The sequence below is a fragment of the Gymnogyps californianus genome, chromosome 1 (assembly GCF_018139145.2).
Source record: "Gymnogyps californianus isolate 813 chromosome 1, ASM1813914v2, whole genome shotgun sequence".
In the NCBI taxonomy this organism is placed as follows: Eukaryota; Metazoa; Chordata; class Aves; order Accipitriformes; family Cathartidae; genus Gymnogyps; species Gymnogyps californianus.
The window spans coordinates 202542632-202561967 of NC_059471.1; the positions used below are offsets into that span (position 1 = coordinate 202542632).

General features: G+C 38.4%; 1 protein-coding gene across 1 annotated transcript in view; it reads right to left on the bottom strand.

The window, feature by feature from the left end:
- SLC2A13 (solute carrier family 2 member 13) overlaps positions 1 to 19336 on the bottom strand; it is a 166314-nt gene that overhangs the window by 46353 nt on the left and 100625 nt on the right. The window lies entirely within an intron of this gene.

Here is a 19336-nt window from a genome sequence, read left to right on the forward strand (position 1 = left end):
CACAGACATCAAATGAACATAGATATTGTGCCTATGTTCTCAGGGACAGCTAAATAAATCTTCAAGAAAACACATGAGTCATTTTGTTCGTGCTGTAGAAGCACTTTTCATCTTGTTCTATTAATTTGTGCTGACTGAAATACTGAATATTCAAGCCCTCAAATACTTAGCAGCCTACAGGCTACCACACAGTGATAACCATCAGAAATGTCAAAGCTCACTTTTTTTTCCTGGTCAAAATGCAGCTTGTTTTGTATGTCCCCTTGTTGCCTTAATGCCCAGATGTGTTATCCTCAGAAATTTTAGTGGTCCACATTTTTCTATTCTAAGCATAAAACACTTCTTATTTCAAATCAATAATGGACAATATGTTCAAGTGCCTGAGCTATTTAAGACACTACCAGCCATAAATGACTGCGCCTATGGCTGGATGTTAATGGCATTGCCCGTTGGCTAAGACAAGGTATTTAGATCCTCCCAGCTCCCTTCCTCAGCTCCTCTTCCCCACCAGTACAGCCATTTGAGGCCATGCCTACACAAGCAACTCATGATGCAGCAGGAGAGGACCTCCAGCGTGAAACTGTTGGTACTGAGGACCCAGTATCTACATACACATGGGTTTTGAGCCTGGCTCTGTGGTCTGCCTGCCCGTTAGTGACGGCAACGCCTTGTCCAGGCTCATTTTGATGATAGAGCTGCACACTCTGAGATCCCGGCAAGGGTGTGAATCTTGGAGAGATGAAGATTCATGAAGGATAGACATCATCTGAATTAAAACGCTAATGTTAATGTGTCCTCACTTCTTAAGGCTCTCCAAATTAAATTGCTAACTGCCTGTCAAAACTTATATTGTACTGCACTGTTCTAGTCACCAAAATCACCCAAACAGTCTCTGATCTCCCAGTACCACCTTCCTTTTTCTTCTTAAGGGTAGACAAATAACAATAAATGTCAAGTCTTGGCCCGCTGACACCTACTATGAAAATCCTATTTACTTCCAACAGACAAGGCTTCAGGAAGCCACATTTAACTCCACACATCTAAATCTCCTCAAAATCCAGTTCTACTGGGAAGTCAGAAATTGCCAGTTGTCAGCAGCAATGTATACTGTACTGATTCTATATGGTTAAAAGAGCAAAGAATAAAGAATCACATAAAAGCACGTAGATGTCTACTGCCTGTTATATACAAACAGGCACCTTCTGCCCCCAACATTCCTTCTGATTACTTATTGCACTCACTGGTTATATATTCTCAACTAGAAGCCTACTGTTTATCCATAAACAAACAACATACTTCATTTCTATGGAAAACAAACCAGGGAAATTTAGATTCTGCAAATCCAAATGCCAAGCTACCAAAGCCTGGGTGTTGTGCAATGACATTCATGTTTACAATGGCATAGCAATCTAATTTCAAAAATTTAAAAAAACACTTGCACAGATTATGATAACTACTAAATATATTTGCATATGTTTACCTACTTTAGTATGCCCATTTTTTATACCAACCTGTGCAGCCCTAACTGCCTATTAATGTAACAAGATGACAGGTCTTTAGAATTTCTTCCTGACAAGGAAAAAAACTATATGGCAGAAAAAGGTCAAGTTGTGATACTATACAACGATGGTGAATACTGGAGCTCTTGCAGGGAATGCAATTTCAGTGACAAAGTTGTGCAGTCCTAGCTTATTTTCTAAAATGTAAAGAAAATTACAAAAGCACATGTGTATCCTTGGAATTTTTAAGCAAGTACTGTATCTTAGAAAGCAAATAAATACAGGCAATTACAAAGCCACACAAAGTAACTGAGCTGGATATATACAGAAAGATTTTAATATTGAACATTTCTGAGGATATCAAAATTATGAAGTTGTTCTATCAAGAGTTGCTGTACATTAAAAAAAATACTGAAACATTTCCACATTCAAGAATCCTCAGACTAATCCTTTGACTATATACTGAAAATGCACAGTATTGGAGGAAACGAAGCACCCCCAAACACCTTCCTCCCTCTTCTCCTTTAAAGAGTATTTTTTTAAAGCAATGACATCCAATGGTTAAAGAAAAGGAGAATTTCCTCCCTTCAAGCAGGTCTTACAGACAATTCCAGATGCATCAGGGTTCCGAGGTTAGCTCATTCAGCAGCAGAGAAGCAGCCCACCATGCCAGGCTTTATAGCTCTCAATCCAAAAAGCTTTGAGTGCCCCCATCTTTCACAAGGGCTGCTCCAGCCCATCTGTTACATCAAGTCTACTCCAACAAAGTTTCTGTCTAAGGATGTCAGCCTTTTTGGACAGAATTTGTAATTCTTGTAAAATTAATGAATAAGTCTAAGTAACTCAGAAGTACTTTTCACATCTTGAAAACACATTTTTGCTTTTAAGAAAACAAAAAGAGAGTACTCTGGCATTGCTTTGCAAGGGTTTGTTAACATTTTCTAGCACAATACTTTGGAAATCACTGTCCAACTACTCAAACTACTCAGTCCAAGAAAATCAGTCCTTAGAGATAACAAAACCCACTGTCTTTTTTTCTCAACTCAACTGAACGCAAAGTGAAATGGCAAGTAGTGCAATAGCCAATAAGCAAATGATTAAATACTGAAGAAAATCCAAAATGGTGGCAATTTCGACGTATTTACATGCTCTTTTTCTGCAGCTGTGCACAAAGATCCTCTCCTTCTGCTCTATCAGTTTATTATATGGTACAATTATTGGTCTAAGACAGACAAAAGTATTCATAACAAAACATGTTCCACATTCACAAAATTGCATTTAATTTACACCTTCAACCTGTTTCTCTGCTCCTTTAGGAATTACTAAAGCTTATTCCCATCAAGTTTGATGATTTCCAGCATGGGAACTGCATTAGATGTGTCCATGCTGGGCCAGGCATGCAGCATTACCCAGCCAAGGTTCCGAGGGCACTGCAGCTTCCCCAGCCCCATGCAGCAGGGCTGTCACACCAAGGGAAGCCCGGTCACAACGTCCTCCTGCCTATAGCCCCGACTAGAGTGACTTGTGCTGCAAAGCATGAGACAAAGTGTAGTTATTTTAAAAACAGAAATATGTTACAGCCTATATACACATGGAATATAGAGTCTTGTCCCCCAGCTGACTTTTAAAGAGGTGAAAGGTTCAGGTGAGAAGCAGCAAGTCCATGTTTTCAGGTACAGACACTTGCAGGCTGGCCATGGTGTCATCTATGAAGCTAGGCAGCTGGATTAGTATGAGACTATGCCAATGCCAACTGGGAAGCTGGATCATTTAGACAGACAGCATCTTGTAAAAAAAATCTGAGGGACTAATACTAATTCAAATTTCACACTGATTTGAACAAAAGTATCCCACTCAACTGACAAGTCTTCTAATTTGTTTCATGTTTCTCTCCTTTTGCAAACAATCCCACATCCCTGTAAATACAGTTATAACGTTCTCCAAGATAGCCTGTTGTTCTGACACACTTTTAATATATACACTAGGACAACAACGAGGAAAACAAGTAAAGCCATCCTTCACTTTTCACCTTTGGGTAATAAAAGATCACGGTGGTTTTACATCTTGCTAACCTGAACAGCAACAGCCCAACAAATGGCATTGCCATGGTGTGGAATACAGAACCTCCACCGCAACACCATGCTTGGCGGTGGCTAGCTTAGCTTGCCGCGTCCCACTCGCTGCAGGAGGAGTAGTTGGGGAAAGATCCCACGCTCCTACCTACGGGTCCTGAATCATTCCACCTACTCAAAGGCCTGATGTGAATTTGCACGATATACTTTTGCTGAGAACTGAAAATGAATTTGTATAATAGTACTATTGTTATTAACTGGTTTTAATCAAGCAGATATACACACCTTCCTCTTTAGTCTTTTGTTTGCAGCTTGAACACAACCACCTTACCATGTCTGGCATTTCTGAAGATTCAGAGGTGTTGAATAAACAAGAAGCACAACTCAGGAAACTCCCATTGATATTAGCACTGCTGGAAAGAGGCCAGGCACATTGAGTAACTGCAGTTTACCAAAAGATGGACTATATAAGTTTGAGAACATCTTCTACAGCAAAGCAGGCTTGTAGACAGAGCAAGCTTGCATCTGCCTGTCTCACCCATTTACACCTATGTTATGAAAGGGCTTTAATCAAGAAAGTTTAAGTTGACACTTTCATCACTAAGGGCCTGCAGAATTACCATGGCTTCACCAATATGTTAAACTGTGGCAACTCATCTGTGTAGATGAACTCACAGAAACAGCAGGAGAAAGCAAGAGCAGCATATGGGAAATCAGATGCCGAAGTACTGGAAATTAAAACAAGATAGGAAGAAGTTGATATATCTGGAAGAAGCCAAAGACAGCAGATGCTCCAGGTGTCGAGGCTCTCCGACAGGAGGGATGCTATGGCCCTGCTAAGCACCATCTGAAGCCTGGGGAAGGGAAACAGGCACATCGGCAAGGTGCTGTAGAAGCAGCAAAGTAAAAATATCCCTTGGTTAGACTTGTTTGAAATAAGGATTGCAGAGCAATATAGCAGCATTTGATGATATAATTGGAGTGTTGCATAATGTGGTTCAACTTCCCAGCTTCATGTTCTGCACACCACAGTGATAAGGGAGATGCAGCAGTTTCCACTCGCAGAGGTTGCATTCAGAGCAACCATGGACGCCAGTTTGGAGACCTGGGCAGTTATTGAAACTCTGCTGCTTCCCTGTCTACATCTCCAATCATGTCTGCCTAATCTCTTACCTTGCTTTTTAAACCCCCTGTTTGAGCAGGTGGATTGGGCCAGATGACCTCTAGAGGTCCCTTCCAACTTCAAACAGTCTGTGATTCTGCGAAACACAAATTTGATTGCCTCCTTTCTCAACTCCTATAATATAAATTAGTAATATTAATATCAACAGTAGCACTGATATTATGAAATATCTGAGCATAGATCTACTTTTCAATGGGAATTGCCTTTGCCAGACAAAACTTTGTTGATGCTGAATCTCCATTAGCTATGGATAATGAAAATGGAAAGTCACAGCAAGGATAAGAACTAACCTTATCTTTGACATTAGACATATAATAAAGTTGATCACAAAAGCTGTAAAAATCCATTTCATCACTATGATTCAGCATCAGTCCCAGGACTATCACATTAGTCAGCTTACAGCCTTTAGATTCCTTAAAAAATTAAAACCTTAAAACATCAACTGTTAAGTTGAAAAAGGGAATATCAAACAACCTCAACCACTCTCTGAAAGCCCATATAGTGACAGACAAGGCAAACCTGTCCAGCCAAACTAGTTCTGTCAGGTCTTGTAGGACCCCCTCACAATCTCTGCTCTCCTCTGATCCAACTTGATTGTAAACTTTTTAGTCAACTTTTCACTTACTTAACTTTTGAAAATTATGCAGACAGCCTCTTGCTTGAAATCGCATAACTTGATTGCTTTCCCCTTTAGCATGTATACCACCTTCCTTCAATTTGTATTTTGAAAACGTACCTCATGACCTATACTTGTGCCCTACTGCAGACTGGCAGCACCCAAACCAACATGATTAGCTTGTCTCAAGGTTCTGCTCTGTTTCAGTGCCAGTCCCTCCTGCAGGACACTCTGCTGTTCTCTAATATAGTAAGTTATATATATAAACTAATAAAAATATTAGTAAACCTGGTTCCATCTTCTGCCTTTAAAAATCACAGAGCATGTGAACAATGATATTTACACAAAAAAATTTTGTATATTTAAATATATATGACTCCACGTGCAATTATATACACATATATACACACACTAACTTTGTGGCTAGTATCATTCTGTTAAACGCAATGCATCTTGTTTTACTTCCCGTGATGAGTCGCTTCAGCAGGGGACATTTTGTCATATCTACTGTTGTCTTCCAAAAGACACTTCACAATAATTTTAAGCAACTATAAGACATTGCTGTTTGTGCACGTCAGCGGCATTTCTCGTGGCAGAGATAAGATGTGCCTGTATCAAACGTACAAACAAAAAGTCTTGTATCATCTACCCACTGGATGTCAGTAAGACCCTTCCAGCTCATTAGCTCCTAAGGCGACTGGACTTCAGCTATAAAACAGGACTACTGGATACATGTACCTTTATTTTCAGGTTAAGAAGGCAAAATATCTAAGGACTAGATCCCGAAATCTTACTGAAGCCTGCCAATTCACAGCAGACTCTGCTGCTTTACAGGACTCCAATTTAAGACCAACTGTTGAATATTCTTTCCCATACTTCTACTTTTGAAGTCCTGAGGAGTTCTCTAAGGAAAAGGTTGCTGTATCATCTCAGAGTCTATACTGGATTTTTCAAAATGAGTGCCTGGGAGGCAACCTGGGGGACTGCCACTGTACGCTTACCTACTGTAATTATACCTTCAAATTCCCCATTTAGCAGTAATGATGTATTGTGTTACAAATGCTTTCAGCACAGAGTGAAATGACATAGTGAATGCCATTTATTGCAATCAGTACATTTTGATAATGAAAAAACCTCAGCATTTGGTACTGTTTGACAGATAACTCTATACACCCAATAGGTTCTCTGATTCACCACACATTATCCATGTGCAAGGCACATGAAAAGGTTTTAAGGATTACCATTCAATTATGTTAAGAAAACATGGGATTTTTTTTTAGTGTCCAAAGAGACTAAATTCTACAGCTATTAAGCAAAGTAAGTGTACCAGTGTTTGACAGGTATTAAAAATACCTTTAAAGGCTTAAGATCACCAAGATACACAAAGGAATTCACTTCCCTAATTTAATGGGATACTGTCACACAGCTGTAGGATCATTTGAAAATACTGTTGCAGTATCTGCTTTGAGACTGGAGAAAAATTCCTTTTCTTTTTTTTTTTTTGCTTATTCGCTCTGCACCAGATACATCTTTGCATACAGCCAGAGTGCTTTTCACGCTCAGTCATTTCACCTGTCCTTCACAGGTCTCACTTGAAACTATGGGTGAGGGAAAATGTTTCTTCTTCATAATAGAAAAATGGTAAAGTACAAGGAGAAGTTCGAACTATTATTTAAAAGAAAAAAAAAATCAGGCAGAAAAATAATACCAAACTCCTACATAAGTCTGTAACAGACAAAGTGCTCTGTAAATTCAAGGACAGAACCCTGTAGTTAAATCCATTAAAGAAGTAGGTTGAATTTAACTGGAGAGTTAAACTGAAGAGTAACAGGCAGAGCTGGAAATTAAATGAAAGCACTGGGAGGAACAAAGTCTTGACCATCCTCCTCCTCTTCCCAAAACAGAGATGCAGTTGCCAGCACAAAGAGGTTGGAGTCTGTAACACCTATATGCTTAGCACTGCAACAAAAAGCAAAGTAATGTCAACTTTTTCATCTTGTCTTCGGTGTCTTCACTCACTATATAAGTGCCTAACTCTTCGACAGAACCTTTATGAAAGAAAATCACCATCATCATCCCTATTTTATAAATGGAGACCACTGAGGCTTTTGGGAAAAGGAGGAAGACAGATGATTATTTGCAGTTATCCACCAGTACTACCTGCAGCAGAATAATGACACTCCAGAGTCTCACTGCAGATAAGTGCTCTCTGCAAATTAATAAGTATAAAAGCAGGGAAAGAAAATCCCCCAGGTGTTTCACAAAATATACCTCGTTCAATTATTCATTTATTCTGACAACTTCAGTTTAATTTAAATTATGTTTAATATTCCAGAGTATTCTAATGCTGGAAAGCACTAATGCCTGCCATAAGCTGTCTGGGATCCCAAAAACCGAAATCAGTCCTCATTAAAATCAACAGACTTGCTAAATGTACGTAGCATTAAAAAAAAAAAAAAATCAAGCTAGTCCCTTTGTTTAAGCCAAGGCCAGCGGCAAACACTATATACAGTATATACACAAACACAAATATACACTATAGTCTCACTATAAGAGCCAGGAGTTAGCAAGCTGGGAGTAATGGGATCTCAAAAGGTAATGAAAAAAAAAATGAAACAGGCTTTCTTTTGAATCTAGTTCATGGATGCTTTCTGAAGAAAGAGCAAGCTTCTGTGCTAAATATTTATTTATCTTTTGGGAAAAAATGTACTACTTCTAATTTTTGCTTATGAATAATAAAAAGATAACATCACAATTTAATCCCCACCTTTTCATCCATGGTTTAGTATCTGAATGGAATCATGCTAAATGTCTGAAACTTCCCTTCCAGGCAGGCAGAAGGAAAATCATATGTTAATAAATGCACTATGAATTTTTTTAAAAAAAGTAATTTCCGTGTTCCTTAAAGGATCTGATCTTTCAGTCATTTTTCAGTTAAGAAAGAAAGAGGATTTTTTTCATGCACAGCAAGGCAAAGTGTTACTCAGTTTGCACAGCACTTCTTTTCAGATAGTACATCTTCAAAATATTGCACCTCTGGTTCTTTTATTCACCTCAGCAGGGTCAGATTCCCCACTGTTGTGGTTTAACCCCAGCCAGGAACTAAACACCACGCAGCCAATCCCTCACTCCCCCCCTGCTCCCAGTGGGATGGGGAGGAGAATCGGGAAAGAAGGTAAAACTCGTGGGTTGAGATAAGAACAGTTCAGTAACTAAAGTAAAATATAATACTAACAATAATAATAATAATGAAATATAATAATAATAGTAATGAAAAGGAATATAACAAAAAACGAAGGGGGTGGGGGGGGAGGAGAAAAAAAAACAGTGATGCACAATGCAACTGCTCACCACCCGCTGACCGATGCCCAGCAGCGATCCGCCCCTCCCGCCAACTCCCCCCTGTTTATATACTGGGCATGACGTTCCATGGTATGGAATATTCCTTTGGCTAGTTCAGGTCAGCTGCCCTGGCTGTGCTCCCTCCCAGCTTCTTGCACACCTGCTTGCTGGCAGAGCATGGGAAACTGAAAAATCCTTGACTTAAGATAAGCACTACTCAGCAACAACTAAAACATCAGTGTGTTATCAACGTTATTCTCACACTAAATCCAAAACACAGCACTGTACCAGCTACTAGGAAAAAAATTAACTCTATCCCAGCCAAAACCAGGACAAAATATATGACAAATACATATGTATTTAGAATAATAATTTCAATGTATACAAATGGGAACTACATAAAAATGTCTGTTTAAAAACAGCCCTTTCCATGACTGAGATACATGACTCAATCCTCAGTGCATTAGCCCCATCATTCCACTTAGCAACAAATTCATTAATATACATACATGTATCTTCCTGTAGAAGGACATAAGCATTACACAGCTACTTGGGACAATGCAGCTAGTTCAGAGTGATTAGATAGGACTAATAGCTCACAAATGACATCTCTAACATTTTCTGCCAATTCTTCAAAGACCATGGTAATGTATACACCAGAGATGGTACTGCATCCACACAAAGACATGTTGTATGTACTTATAAGCTGTAGAATATACATAAAATGAATGAATCTTACAGCCACAAGGCTGCAAAGCCCTAATTTGGCCTTTGATGGTGTAATGAAATACGACACAATCTTTACAGATCTTTACAGATGTGACCACTGTACTGCCCATTTTCTCTGCTACTGATTCCTGATTTCTGCTCACTTGTCCCCACGGTGGTCTGAGCCCCTATGCTCAGACCAGCTCCTGCCCTTTTTTCTCCCTCCCAGAAGCTCTGTCAGGCTCATGCTCTCTTATCACCCTATCATTTCACTCCTTGCACCGAGTAGATTATTTCTGACATCTAATTTCTGAATGCTTCATCTTGCATTCCTGCTATTCACTTAACAACTTTTTAAAAATGTAATTTAAAAAACAAACAACACCCCCAACCCAACCAAAAAAAACCCCAACCCCCTCCTTCACTCCTCCAATTCTTGTATTTTCAAGTAAGGGGTATCTTATGAAAGCTCAGCAGCTAAGCACAGGAGACTAGATTTCAAAGGAAAAATACTTCCTTCCATGAAACCACACTTTCTTCTTTTTTTAAATGTGTAAGTTCACTTACAGACAACATACCATTATGAATCTAAAAGTTTAGTTTTAAATGTTCATACAAAACCAGAAACAAGATCTTTGTAAATCTCCCAAATCTGTAACTACTTTACTAAAAACTCAGTCTTCCACATACAGAACTTTATTTCCATATTGAAATCATACAAATGATCAAAATAATTTGTCTACGGCATATAAAACCTAGTTAATATTCCAGTGACACTACAAGTATTAATTCATATGTGAAATCTGATTAATATTCTATCCTTTTCAATTTTAATTAGAAGATGTTGCATTAATAATGTTTATCTTGCACAGCTTAGCATTTTTAGAGCTCAACCCACGAGAATGATTGCAATGAATTCTTGCTAAGAATCCACAAAATTGGCTAAAATAATGAATAGGTCATTGTAGCATCTTCTGATCACCAAGAAAAACTTTACAGAGACACAGTAAAGCCTTTGAGGCTATCAAGCTATATATTTATTTATTTTAAGATACCGATTGACCTTCTAATACAGATTTCCTAAGAACTTTTAAATCCGAGTCTTGCCTGTTTTGTAGAAATCAATCATTAACTACTGTATCAAGCCTCCTTTCTTAGATTGCTGAACTGCACGCTAGTGTCAATTTTAAAACCGAGGAAGCCCACAACTGCCCTTCAGCTTCCTTCCTACTTGTCCCAATGTCACAATTATCAAAGCCAAGTGGCCAAAGACAATGTTGCTCTTAAGAATGGAGCAGCGAGACAGCTCAAAACCAACAGAAAGTCCTCTACTGTCTTAAAGGCTTTGGGTTTCTTTGGATCAGTTTTCAAATACTTGAACACAACATCCCAGTCCTTCCAGAAGAACAAGTGTCAGGCCAGACAATGGGCTGTGCTTCTGGAAAGGCAGGAGGATGCACAAAGGAAAAAACTAATTTAACGAGAAGTTAGGCTACTGAGACGACTGACTGTCAAGGGATTCCAGCAGTGAAAAGAAAAGAAAATAGAAAAAGATATAACCAACAGCAGGATATATTGCTGGGGACATAGGGTGGGACAAAGGACAGCAGAAATGAGAAAGTCAACAGTTAACAACTCAGTGAGGAAAAACTCATCTGCAAGGTAAGTGAGGTTGACTAAGGCCCTGGCACATAGTGCAGGACGGCAGCGCCCAAGCACACAGCAACGCAGCCAGTGCTGTGCCACAGAAGCCTCTAGCATCACTATATTGTTAGGGAGGTACTCTTAAAGCCACTGTGATGACCCTAACACATACACCCAGTGATGCTGGAATAAATGGTGGAAGCCTACTTTTAAGAACTTTGCAGTAAAGATACGTTTTCTTCTCATTCTGAATTAGTCTATTACAGCACCACACAAAAACAAACAAACAAACAAACAAACAAAATCTATTGGCACCAATCCCACAGTCATTCAGGGAAAACTCCATGATGAGCAATGAGGAGTAACAGCATGCATATGTGCATATGAGTACACCATAGCTGCAGTCACTACTGGGCACAATGCCCTTACTAGTAACAACTTTAAGCATATGTCCTATGTAAGAAAAAAAAAAAAGTAGTTCTGGGAAATAACTGGCACAAGTGTCTTCCCTGGGCTCAAATGCACAGATGCACCCATATTATCAACAGTCATTTCAGGACTGTTTAAAAAACAAACCCTAAAGAGTAATTCTGGAGTGACACCATCTGAGCTCATTATTTGTGGTGGCAGATGAGATCCTTTTTTGGAGTACTGGTTTTGGCAAAAATATCCTAAGCTGACAACCTCAACTGACCATTCTAAATCTGCATTCAGGAATTTATATTTTCAGATGTTTCTGGCACCAAATACCAAGAAATGACAACTGTTCAGTGTCTTTCAAATTCATGTCGCTCACTTGTGGTGCTTTAATTGAGATTTCTAAATCCAATCTCAGGTTTTAATATTCATACAATCAAATACTACCCTTGCAATATATTTCAGACATACACTGCACATAGACTGGATCTCGACAGACGTGTATTTTCTCCTTCCTTAGAAAACAAAATTAATTGCACAGCAAACTTAAACGCATGCAGTGTGAATATTAATTTGGCACTGTCTGCTTCTATTACACACAGTCTTTTCTGTTGTCTTTTGTCCCATCTGTTCCAGCAGAGAAAGGAAAAAATCATGGCAGACCCCAAAAATTCCTTAGAGAGGTATCACCAATGCACACAGATTTTCTTCCTTTCATGTTCAGGATGGGTAAAACCATAGAAGTAACGTTAACGTAGCGTATAAATGACAATCACAAAACCAAAAGGATTGATTTCTGATGTTTGAATGATTAATCTACCTGCATGCAGCATCTAGTTGCTGCTTTTCAAATTTTCTCTTCACTTTCAACAGTAAAAATTGCCTGAACAGCCTAGTTCTTTGCCTCTCACTTACTACAAAGTAATCTGCAAGCATCCCAAGTATGCGTTTCTGCTTTTCTGCCAATAAACAAAGCATCAGTCTCAAGTTCTGATGCTCTAACCTGAGATTGTCAAGTTAGACCTCTTCCTACCCACATCGTTTCGCTCCGTGCCCTGAATATGCTTTGTGGAGATGCTCTGCTGACAGCAGAAGTGAGAAGAACTGGATTCTAATTCCCAGTCCAAAAAGTTTAATACAAAAATGTAACACCATCAGCTGGAAAGACCCAGAACAAGCTTTTAGTACCAAATCTAGAGAATCACTTGCACAAGCTGAGCTCCTTTCAACAAGTGTGCTTTACCTGGTGCGCTGAGTGCCCAAATCACCAAGCCCTACTACATCTTAAAGCAACCCTTCTGACTTCTTTTGAGAAAGGCCGACCCTAGGTTAGACACCTCACTCTAGAAGGAGATTCATGGCTGAAAATGCAAGGGGAGGCAGGTATTGCCCCGCTCTAGAGGGAGCTACTTCTCCCCTTGCCACTGTTGGAGATATGCGAGAAACAAAAACAAAGGATGCTATTTAGTTAACGAGGCATGACCTTGAGAAGAGAAACAAGATGACACCATAAGTCAGTGGGTAAAGACATACCAAGATAAGCACAGGGGCAATCAAAGAGCTACTTGAACTGTGAGTGAACTATCCTAATTAACATACTAGAAAACCCACCCTTGAGTAGGGAGAGCCCCCTACCAACAGAAGCCCCTTCCTCACAGAATATGCGCAGTAAAAAAGGAGGACACTGCGACTTTAAGTGGAGATGAGACTTGCGAGAACCAATAGGAACGAGAGTAACTAAGCAAAACTGTAAAAATACTGATAACTGTTGCTTGAAAGGTATAAAATGCTTTACTGTGTGTTAACCAGGTGTGCTAGCTTTGTGGAGTTACCACCTAGCATCCATCTCTGCGCAGACATGAAATAAACAAATATCTCGGCTCTGTGTGTTAATCGGCTTTTTTGCACACCGGGTGAAAGAATCCTGATTTTTGGGACAACACCACCTCTTACAGCATGGCTTGCTGGTCTTCTGGTCAAGCCTCTGACCTTTGTGAATCCCCTTCACAGACACCTCAGTCCACTCATGTTCTATGTGAAGACCTCAGGAATTTTACCTGAGGAAACTGAATTTACTTACTCCTCCATGGATTTAGCTCTTAGCTTGTACCTTTTTAATTGTTATGTGGGTGCAACTATGTTTCACCACTGCTGTGAAGTTTGTGATTTCTGCACCAGTTGCCATTCATAAATGCTATGTAGAATTATCATTATTCTTTGGATGCAATGAGAAAGTTAAAGCAGCTACAAAATAGACCTCTAGCAGAGGACTCCAATACGTTTCTAATGTACTGTGAAAAACAAAACTGTACTTAGAAAAGCACTGAATGGCTATTTTGGGAATGTATCTTTCAACATAGCCTGCACAATGAAAGCAAAGCAATGTGTTGTGAATGTGCCACCTATTTAAAAGGACAAACACATTGCTCTTTTCTTCAATACGAAATGTAGCAATTAAGCACCACATCAAAATTATTAGAGCTATATAAAGCATTGTGAAGACTAATGTAATAAAGAGTTAAAGGCTAATCTAATAAAGAGTTAGATTCTCTACAGTGCAGAATAGTAGCCTTTTAATCTATGAACCATATGCTAGGCAATAGATTTGTTTGATAATCTCTAGTGTGTTATACACTACATATTTCTATTTGACAGGGCAATTCTGTTCTAAATTTATATAGACAACTTTCAAAATGTTCTTATATATGACAACCACATTGGAGACAACTTACCGTTTATACCATGTATACAGTTCAGTATTACGTGTGCATGCCACTGTTACGTATAATATTTACATATACTTTGAATTTAAAATTCAGTGAAGCTGCTAGAAAACACATATAAAACAAAGTTCAAGATAAAATTGCATGAAAATTTCTAACACAAAGTCAATAAATAGCTGAAAAGATTCTATGCTAGATATTTTTAAGAGTTCCTTTTGAAACTACATTTTAACTTCTTTCTGAAATAATCACTGTTACTTGTGAACACCTAGTAGAGGATAGATACAGAATGGTCTTTGTGTTTAACTGCTTCAAACAAATACTTCGATATCAGCTGCCTGTTTTCCTGTGTTGCCTCTGGGTAAAGATCACTTTCATGTTTTTCATTTCCTTGTTGCAACTCATTAAGCTGCCAAGTTTTAAATCTCTGGCAGCTTATACTATTCAGACCAACTATTCTACGTGCAAGGACAGCTTGACTACATACAATTTATCTTCTCTGTCCTTCAGAGTTCATCATGTGAACTCAAGGCCAAGACCAAGATCTAAATTTTAATCCCAGTTCTATGACTTTGTAACCTTGGAGATGTCATTTCATTCCTTCGTATTTGCTCCTCCTCTGCAAAAGCTCTTTAAATATCTTTTCCGCACTTCTCATGAGAAGATTCATATGTGGATAATACTTGAAAATAACTGGAAAAGAGAAAGGAAACAAAGGTAGGTGTTGATCAGTTCTCCTAATACTCACCAGAAGTACCCCATGGAGGTCTGTGTTACAGCTTAGGAACATGCTGAACAGCACCAGTGATCTCGAAAAGGGGGAGCTGGAGAGTGAGGTTGTTTTTTAGGGCAATGAAAATGAAATCTGGATCTTTCTCTTAAATTGTTAAGAAGCTAAAATTGTCTTTCACTACCTGTCAGACTCCAATAAGAGAGTACTGTCAAGATAATCTTCCACTCCATGAGGAGCCTCTTCTGCAAAGAATGACTGGAGGGACAGGGTCTGTTTTGAAGATAACATACAACAATCCTCAACAAAACTTTAGCACTGATGTGCTTAAGTGACAAGTACTTGAAAAACGCTTCAGAAGGCTACACTACTAACATCAGCACTAAGCCCTGCACTTGGCAAACACTAATCACAAAAGCAAAGTGAAGAAAAACTAAGGTATTCTTTTTTTAATTAAAGAAATGGACAGAAGATATGAGGAAGAATAGTTACATTTCTTTAATTGTGTATTAATTCCACAATTTAATGAGAAATTAATCTAATTATGACCTCAACACAGAATCTATTTTATATCCATCAACGTACTATCTTACTGGGAATCAATTTAATGTACCAAACAGTAACACCTCAGGTTATACAATTCTCAGCCAGTTACAGAACAAGGGCCCTCAGTGGAAGTTAAGCAGAATATGCTGCTGTAAGAAAGATTTATTACACATACTTTAGTATGATCACAGGGCTCTGGGATTTCCCATGCTACTTCTGCTCCACCATATCAGGTATACATTTACAACAATAACAAGATTTAACAGTGCTGAAAATAAAAACTTTAAAATGCAGGTAGCCTGCTGCATATTATTGTAGGAAGTTATCCTCCTTGAGCTCTAACATCATCTTAAAACATGAAAGATCTGATTTCTGATAGTACCAAACCAGGTGAGAGTCCTGAACAGGACCATGGTGAAAGGAATAAAGCATATGAGAAGAGGCTGAGGGAGGTGGGTTTGTGTAGTCTGGAAAAGACTACAGGTATTTTCCACAACCTAAGCAGGGCTACTAACAGAGTCAGTCTCAGTCACAATCATCACAAGCTACAAGAAGTGAAATTCCAACTGAAAATAAGGGAAAAAAGTTCTTCACCATGAGAGTGGTTAAGCACCAAAACAGGTTGCCCAGGGAGGCTGAATCCATCTTTAGAGATTTTAAAATATCAACTGGGTAAAACCCTGAGCAATCCAATCTAACTTTGAAGGTAGCTCTGCTTGGAATAGCAAGGTGGACCAAATGATCTCCAGATGTTCCTCCTAACTTACATTACTCACTACAAGTTAACTCAATAGCTAAAGGCTGCTCGGTCATTTTCAGAATCAGACATTTAAGACATGCGAAGACCATTTCTAACTTTCTTGAGATGCATCTGAAAGAAAAAGGAGAATGAAACTCCTAAATCAATCCTGCGCTATTGCAGGAAACCACAGTGCACTTCATAAAATCAGTTAAGCTCTACCTTACATTATGCTCCATAACCATCCCCTTCCTAGTTAGGAACTGCCTTCTGATTTCGAGCCCATATTTATCACCAGTGGCAAGAATCCTAACTTTGTTTCAATTTTATTAGCAGAAGGAAACCTTTTGCACTAAGGTCTATAACAAGAATACTAAATAAGGCAAGATTAATTAGTCTTTCCAGTACAGTACCTTTTCTCACAACCTTCTGTCACATCATCTTTGCTTAGACCTTTACTCATCTTATGGTTCTTGAGCAATGCCAGCTATTCTTGAACTAAAGCTGAACTAAAAATTTTTTATGTGAAAAAAAATCAAAACTTTCCAGATGAATGAAATTTTCAACATTTTCTTGTTCTAGCAAAACCTCTTATTTGTTCGAAGAATAATATCTGGTTGGTCTACAGCTTGATTTTTCTTTGTTAAATCAATGCATTGTATCCTATTTATCCCATATTACTTTACCCAATTATTCTTCATACTTTAATTAATTTTTCTTTATTTGCTTGCACTCCTTTTGTATTCAGCTACTATTCTATCGTAAATTTTAACTGTAAGCTCTTGGAACAAGAGCTGTCCTTCTACTCTATATTTCTACACCACTTAGCGCAGCACTGTCCTGCTCCACAAATAAGCCTTTAAAATACAACAGTAATACAAATATGTTTTATTAGGCTTGAGGCTGGCCACCACAAAATTGCCTGGTCTTCCCACCATTTAATGAAACAATCCTATGTTTTCCTGTATTCATACGCCAATAGTAAAGCTTGCTGCTAATGGATATGACCTCTCTTTCTGAAACTTGCTATGATTCAGCTATTACTGGGTTGGGGAAGAAAAAAAAAAAGTACATTTTCAAGACTTCTAGTAAATGACACACCAGTTACTGCTAATTTTTTTTTCTTCTTTTTTTTAAACAATACCAAGCATGTAAAATACAACACAATGTATGCAGAAAGCCAGAAAAGTCAAACATTCAAATTTATGGAATCAGAGAAGAGGAAAAAAAGTCCTATCACTACAGTGTGAACAATGAAGAACGAAGATGACTATGCCATCACCTTATTCATAAGATGAATTGTGTTTTACACAGAAATTGTTTTTATACGCATTTTTCATCACTCAACCACACTCAGCAGGTAAAAACAAATGGCAGTCTACACAAGGTTTGTTTAGAACAATCTTTAGGGGTTTATGTTAATAATGAAGTAAATATCAAACAGCATAATATCGCCTGAGTTCTGTTATGCAGGCAAAGGTAATTCATCTCTAGTACTTTTAGAAGAGTAATTACTCTACCTGTTTGAGTATAATCTAAGAAAATGAACAGCAAAAATGTATTACAAAAACCGCATCGAATAACTTTGATTCTTTCTTCTGGTCTTTTCTGTTTCTTTTTTATTATTATTGTTATTACGATGACCTGTGCACTGCTTGTAGACTGTAATGTCTAAACAAACTCCTTTTGGTTTATATTCACACTTCTTCCAGCAGGTTCTACTGAATCGATTATCTGGCGAATACTTATCATTTCTTATTAGAACAGGTTACATGGAAATCAGAATGAAAGTTTTATTAAGAGAAAATAATAGAACTGTATAAAAAGTCAAGTGAGAACATGGATGAAATTCTGTTCTCAGATGCCTTGTTAAGGTCTCTAGAGAAAGCCAGTCTTCTTGACAACTTTAATTTAAATCCTGCAACTGGGATTTTGCTCAAAAATGTCACATTGAACAAAAATTTACTTTACATCTGAGACTTTTCGTGACAGGTATCTAGAGAACTTAGGGACACACAAGAATTTGAACTGAAATATTTTAATGAAGTAGCAATTACAGGGCAACAGGCATCAGCTTTCAGACAAAGTCAATTCTCCCCAAAGGCCCTTTTAGAAATAGCAACCTTGAATGAAAACTGTATCTCGACCTGACAGCCCAGCTCATGAAGATGACTGCCTTCACGGCGTGCAAGACAGATGATTTACTGTTTCACAAAATATTGTGCATCAGACAATTGAGGACTGTGACTATGTATCCTCATTGCACCGACTTTGTTGGTCTGCTAAGGAGGACTCTAGAAATAGCATTGGAATAAAAGCCCTTTTCTTCTCAAAGCGGCCAAGATACATTAATTCCAGGGGGCAGGAACAGTGAAACCGAGAGGAGAAAACCCATCACATAAATGAAATTTCTATGAGTTTCACTGGCACAAAGGAAAGGTCTTCTTGCCTGAGGACATTCAAATCAGCAGTCCTGAGAGCAAGTTTTCATTTACAAGAGGAGAACCAAAAGGCAAATGGAAGATGGAGATCTACAAAAATACGAAGCAGCAACAGTTCACTGAGCCAATACATCTGACATATGGGGCAAGGGAAGAGTAAAAATCTCCTCAAGCAAAGCTGTTCATGAATAGGGTTTTCCTCTTTTTGAGGGAAAAATCCCGACTGGAGGTAATCCACATATATGCTGGGAGAGTGTTCCCACATTTTGCACTGATTGTCCTGGCCATATTAACTTCCTCAGATATGGCCTAAAATGTTTGGAGCAAACTACTTCTTGTGAAACTGTATACTGTATTTATTAGATGCAAATGCTAGTATGGACTAGGATCAAGTAATTTAGCTTCTCACTCACCTACTTTTTTTTTCTCTCTTTTTTAAGGTCAGACAGCTGAATTTGTCAGCAGGTGACTCTGTGAATGACTAGTAGGATGACGCTGCCTTTGTTCTGTTCATTCCTACTCAGAGCAAAGCATCTCTGCATGTAGGAAATCTGGGTTTTCTTGTTATCTCTGCATTCCCAATCATTCAATCTGTATCCTGTTGTTTTGTCATAACTCACCTTTTGTAATTTCGAGTGTTTCACAAGGTTTTAAAAAGTACAATCAGATGGATGAT